We start from the raw sequence: 6,894 nt of genomic DNA on the forward strand, positions 1-6,894 counted from the left end.
GGAGAGTTGTAGATAGTGGAGTGCCTCAAGGACCGGTATTGGCACCAATACTTTTCCTAGTATATATAAATGATATGCCGGAGAAAGTAAGCAGTTACATGAGCCTGTTTCCAGACAATGCGAAATTGCTGAGACATATAAAAAATAGTATAGGCTGTGAAATTCTGCAAGAGGACCTTAATAAGATTTGGGACTGGAGTATGAAATGGAAGATTGAGTTCAATGTGAAGAAAAAGAGTGAAGGGAGACCAAAATGGACATACAGAATGGGAGATGGAGAAATATTAAAAGTTCAAGAAAAGAGAGATCTGGGAGTGACAATACAAGATAATCAACAATCTGAGAGTCATGTAAATAGGATATTCGGTGATACGCATAGAATGGTAAGAAATGTAGGATTAGCATTCCACTACATGGATAAGGATATGATGGAAAAGATGATTACCACTATGATTAGACCAAAATTGGAATTGCAGAAACTGTGTGGTCTCCCCATAAAAAGAAACACGTGAAAAAACTAGAAATAATACAAAGGATGGCAATGAAAATGGTTCCAGAACTGGAGGGATTGTCATATGAAGAAAGATCAAGGGAAATGGACCTGCCAACATTGGAATAAAGAAGAGAAAGGGGAGACCTAATACAAATGATTAATTATGGAATAATATGGAAGAAGTAGATAATGAAGAGTTACTACTAAGAGAAGGAAGAAGCACCAGCAACACACAAGGACACAGTAAAAAAGAAAAGGAAGATGCTTGAGAGACTTAAAGAAATATAGCTTCCTGCAAAGAAATAGAGGTTTGGAACAGACTAAGTGAGGATGTAGTATCAGCGAAGAGTGTGCACAACTTTAAGGAAAAGTTGGACAAATACAGATATGGAGACGGGACCACACGAGCATAAGCCCAGGCCCTGTAAAACTACAACTAGGTAAACAAGGTAAATACACACACACACACACACACACACACACACACACACACACACACCATTTAATTATTTATACTCCATAGGAAATGTATATTATATTGTTAAAGTTTATTTAGATATATTTCAAAAGTAAGAGTTTATGCAACTTTGATGCCTATACAATTATTCTGTTTTAAATTGTTCTATGATGAAGGCTTGCTAGATTTCAGAAGGTAAAAAATATGAAGTAATTGACTTTGTTATACTCTCAATTAATACTTAACTTTTTTGATATTAATTATTCCAGTTACAGCTGAAGCACAAATTTATAAAGAAAAATATGAAATTTGTTACTCAAATCTTGTATATAAAGAACTTTGCTTTGGAAAGACTCCTTAGTCATTCCAAATGTATGTAAAAAAATAATTGATGTCCATCAGTTTAATGAAATTAATAGAAGTTATTTATCAGCCAAATGTAATGATACCTGAGAAATCTTTATCACAAATTTTCCATTTTGATCGTTGTTTCTTTTTTTGTTACCAGTTACAAGGATTGATTTGATAGGTAAATTATATATGATAATTAATTGTTGATATTGTTTTAACTAAGTAAAATCTCCACCCTCTGGAGCAAGAGATTATAATATGTAGATGATGATTCCCCGTTTTTTTGGTGTTCTAGACCACAGTCTCTTCAGCTTAAGAAGATATCTAACTTTTTATTTAATTATTTCAAAGCATCATACACAACCTAGAGGAGAGTCCTACTGAAATAATTACATGTTCTTCTACACAGATTATCATTGAAACAACTTAACCCGGTAGCAGCGGGGATCATGTTTCTTAATGGTCCCTCCATGGGAGAAAAATGAGAAAAAATCACCCCTCACACAAACCATTTCATAATATATATCCAAGCATTTGTGATCAGATTATGTATCATCTATTTTGAGGGGTTTATATCATGGCACAAATTTGGTCCGTCGCTGCTACACGGTAAAGCCACAAATTTGGCCCGTCACTGCTACCGGGTTAAATTTCCTAATGGTTATTGTGCCTTGAGAAGCCAAGCAGTGACTCTGAATGCCTTGCAGTTTAGAAATGTCAGACTTATCCTAAGCTGGTAGAGACAATTGGTTTAGAATTCTTTGACAGCATATTCTCTGTTCATCTTAACAAAAAGATGTATTTGAGATAAGCTTGGACCTTTCTTTGTAGTAATCGTGTCCTGATACTAAATTGATAAAATAATAAAACTGTTGTATGTAAGCACTATACACTGATGGAAAGAGTTTGAAACAATTTGGTTTGTTTTTTTATTTAGTATTTACAGGAATAAGATAAAAAAAAAATTGACTTAAATAATAAACTCATGAAGGCACTGCATATGAACAACTACAAGTAGAATATTGCCATCCACTCAAGGACATTGCAGATGATTGTTTTGACATCCAATGCATATCTGTGTTTCTCAAACCTATTTTTCTTTCCCAGTGATTTGAGGGACCGTTGGTTTATTTACTCATGGCGGTAACAAAAGAATTCATCCCATGATGTTGCCTAATTTATGCAAAAAAAAACATTGTGATGAAGTGTCATTTCTGCACTTCCTGAAAAAAATTATAAATCCCTTTAATAATGACACATGTATACATAAATCAAGAAATCATTTTACATGAGGATGCCATTGAGCCTACCTTTCAGAAAGGTTGGCTTTGTGTCTCATGTAGCAGTAACTATGGTAAAACATTGCTAACGGACTCAATATTTTGGTATCAGTCTGTGTCTTTCCGTATTAATATATTATTAATCAGTATGCTAAAAAAAAGTGAATGACTGAAAAAAATAATGAAATATGTATGAACCTAAATACAGGCAAAAATTGCCTTGCAAACGTTTACACAACAGGAATTCATGTTAACAAATGTTACATTTTACTACCCTTCCTCACTTAGTTGACAAAATTCACTTTAACAATTTTTTCCCCATGGACAATTTTAGCAGGTGCAGCCTCAATCAGCTGATTCCATCCAACAATCCTCCTCATACTCCTAGTAATACATTTTTTTTTTTTTTTGGGGGGGGGGGGGGGATTTCAATAATAATTGGAGTGTATGGAAAAGTCTACATTCATAGGTGCAGCATTTTATATTGGAAAAGGCTGCTACAGAGACAGCCTTCAAGCATTTTTTGTATCTGTTGTTCAGTAATGACATCAATGGTTTTGAAAAATTCCAGGGCATATTTAGAGGATTTTGAGGGGGATCTATCTGTAAGTCTTGCTGATTTCCCCCAAAATCACCATCATAATTCCCACTTCCCATTATATACTTCCCACAAAGACAGGTATGAATGAAAAATGAAATTTGATACTGCCATGTTCCAAGCAAATACAGCTTCAACCTCTTGTGGTGTATCTACTTCTTCAGAGGAGCTAACGCCAGTGGAATGTCATGAAATACATACATACTACATTTCATCTCTATTTTCATTGGACACCAAAAATGTAATCATCTACACTACTTTCTGTATACACAGGGTGGGGAGTCAGAATAAATTTAGCTTAAAACAAATTTAAAACAAAAGTATAAGAGAAAGAAAAAGAAGACACATTAGCCAGAAAAGGAAAGCTGGTCCTTTGTTATGGGTCCAATAGCTGGCTACATCCCTACTACATCTGTACTGACCCTGACCAATGTCTCTCAATCCACTAGAGAGTGAGTCAAACAAGGGTTTTCCTGCCAAACTGTCCTCCTCCATTCCTCCAAGGTATTAATTAATTGCTTTCTTCCCTAAACTCCATTCCATGCTAGCAGTCTCTTCACCATATGCTTAGTTCTCTTTTGCAAGATCATCCCTGCTGGCCACATCACCTCACCCACCCTACGGCGCCAAACTTGATATTGAAAGTCCCTCTGAGCAAGTGTCCAGGCTTCCTCTTTCCCATTTTAAGTACCTTATGGTAGGATCCATCGACTTGCTCAAGTCACGAATCTCGTGCCATAAATTCTTATCCCCACTTGTTCCCTCCATCCCCTCAATATGACCACACCTCACCATGCTTACATCTGTTTGCTTCTCAAATGATCACCAAATTCCACATCTCTTTCCACTTTTCCATTTCTTACCATGTCTGTTCTATAGAATGAGATCAAATATACAGTTCCTCTTTTCTATATTTTTTCAAATGTTTTCCCAGTACTGGTGACATATTACATATATTACTTTGAACCCTAAATATTTGAATAATGTAGCATGTTCTGTGTACTCTCGCACTTGTACTGAGGTTTGCCTTTTTGTCTTTATACCACTCTTAAGTCTGGCTTTAGAAGATGCAGTATTATGCATATGTATTTCAAAAGCACTATAGTGAAACCAAATTATCGAGTGTTTGGGCGTTGGCTCCCACAGGTCCTTTCCTCCCCTCTGCTCTGCCACACAGTCCCAACACCTATCTCTTCCTCTCATATGTAAGGTATAGGCAACATATGAGAGGAAAAAATAGGTGTTGGGACTGTGTGGCAGAGCAGAGGGTACAAATGGACTGTGTGGCAGAGCAGAGGGGACAAATGGACTGTGTGGCAGAGCAGAGGGTACAAATGGACTGTGTGGCAGAGCAGAGGGGACAAATGGACTGTGTGGCAGAGCAGAGGGGACAAATGGACTGTGTGGCAGAGCAGAGGGGACAAATGGACTGTGTGGCAGAGCAGAGGGGACAAATGGACTGTGTGGCAGAGCAGAGGGGACAAATGGACTGTGTGGCAGAGCAGAGGGGACAAATGGACTGTGTGGCAGAGCAGAGGGTACAAATGGACTGTGTGGCAGAGCAGAGGGTACAAATGGACTGTGTGGCAGAGCAGAGGTACAAATGGACTGTGTGGCAGAGCAGAGGGTACAAATGGACTGTGTGGCAGAGCAGAGGGGACAAATGGACTGTGTGGCAGAGCAGAGGGGACAAATGGACCCGCGGGACCCAATGCCCAAACGGACGCGACAATTTGGTTTCACTATAGAAAGGATATAAAATGTATCTGACCTCCATTTCTTGATGTAGTGTCTTTGTTCATTCCAACTTGTAAAGCTTTATTTGCACCCAATACCCTTATTACCTGTGTTTTCATCAATGCATTTATGTTTGGCATAATGTGCAAGAATTATATAAGCATATCTTTTTTTTTTTCATTGTGACGAGGATTATAAGTGACATGTTTTTTCCTCTGAAGCAGTGGTCTGACAAACTTAAGGAATTATATTTTACTGTTGGACTTTGCTTGAAACAAGTAACATGTGATATGTGAGAATTTTAAATACTTTGTTATACTCACAAGCAGTGGTGTGATGCCAATTGAGGGCTGATACCAAAGTAAATCCATCTTATTCAACTGAGCTTGACGGAGCAGTAATGGAAGTTAGTTACTCGTGTAGTGGTGGGTACTTGGGGTGACTGGCTAGTTTTTGGTACATTATAGTTTTTGTAATTGGAAAAAAACAGTGTGTTCAATGTATTTTGCTTACTTTTTTTCATCATTCACCTAACCATTTAACATGGAGCTTTGCTCCTAACTTTTATTGAATTATATAAAAGTAATGTCATTTAACTGAGCTGAAATTCTGCTTTTTAGAATTTGTATACATTTTTCAGGTAACTGGTAAATACATACAAGTAAACATTGACAGTTAATGACTTATTCTTGTGAAATTCAGTGGTGATAGGAAGTCACAAAGTTATACCTGATGAAAGGCATTATTTAAGGTGTTAAAGGAAGTATAAGACTTTTTGAATGAATGTAGTCATACAACAGAAGAGATACTTTACTTAGTAAACACAGCCAAAGAAAGTTTACTTAATGTATATAAACCATTTACATCAAATAACTACAGGTTGATGGAGATTCATGATCAAATATATTGAAAAATCATTAGCAATGAAGAATATGTTCATGGAACATACATGCTTGTTTTTATGTGTTGTGTCCCTGGTGCACAGCCATCTTCTTAAGGCTGGGTATGAGGGGTTGGGCTCTGGTGCAGCATTAGCACAAAAGATATGAATGAAGATTAATTTTATTTTGTGTTACTATTTTTGTATATCAATGTTTTCATATGGTAGACTGCAAAACATTAGTTTTGTACAAAAATAATTTTTAAGGCTCTTGGATAGTGTATGCCATTCATTTAGAAGCATTTGCAATTTATCAAGATTTATAATTTTGTACATGAGAAAGGTTATCTAAATTAAATGTATTGTCTCATCCTGGAAATATATGTGACAGCCAAGAAATCATGTCAGTGTTTCTGTCTTTCCCTTATTATCTCATTAGAATGGCTGTGCTTTGGATTTACTACACATCAAGATTAGGAAGCTGCAATGAATGTAGTTTCTGCTCCTTTAACCCTTTCCATCCGTGACGCAGACGTCGGCGTCACAGTATGGAAAGGGTCAAGAGGAAACGGAAGGGGATTAATCCTCTTCTAAACCTCCCAATCCTCCTCTAAATTCCTCTTAATCCTTTTCCATTTCCTCTTAAAGAGATTTAGAAGAGGATTAAGAGAGAATGGAAGAGGATTAACAGGTTTAGAAGAGGATTAACCCTCTCCATACGGTGACGCCGTTGGACGCCCGTCAGACGCCGACGTCGGCGTCACCGGAGTGAAGGGGTTAAAACTTTATCTTCATCATCTCCTAACCAGTTGCATAGCTATAGGGGGAGCGTGGGGGGGCATGTGGACCCCCATGAAAATTGGTGCCCCCCACTGGCCATGAAAATAAAGACAGGATATGTTGTTTTATTTAAAATGCCTAAGTACTGAACAACAGTTTTAGGAAGGTAAGTTCGTGTAAAAAGAGTAGATCAGTAGGCAATAAAGGCACAAAAAAGTAACACAGGTTCACAAAAACGACAAGCAAGAGGGAGCTGCCATTGGAAAGGTGAACTCCTCCAACAATCATGGAGTCAAGGTGAGGCTGCTTTAGAACTAT

At 37.3% G+C, this 6,894-nt stretch overlaps 1 long non-coding RNA gene across 1 annotated transcript; it reads left to right on the forward strand.

Annotated features, from left to right (window-relative positions):
* The first annotated feature begins 228 nt into the window (after nucleotides 1-228).
* On the forward strand, nucleotides 229-6,198 carry LOC126990136 (uncharacterized). The gene is made up of 2 exons (XR_007744043.1): nucleotides 229-4,717; nucleotides 4,777-6,198. It is a non-coding gene; the product is annotated as an uncharacterized LOC126990136 (long non-coding RNA).
* Nucleotides 6,199-6,894: the final 696 nt, after the last annotated feature.

Source organism: Eriocheir sinensis, chromosome 6, assembly GCF_024679095.1.
Source record: "Eriocheir sinensis breed Jianghai 21 chromosome 6, ASM2467909v1, whole genome shotgun sequence".
Taxonomy (NCBI): domain Eukaryota; kingdom Metazoa; phylum Arthropoda; class Malacostraca; order Decapoda; family Varunidae; genus Eriocheir; species Eriocheir sinensis.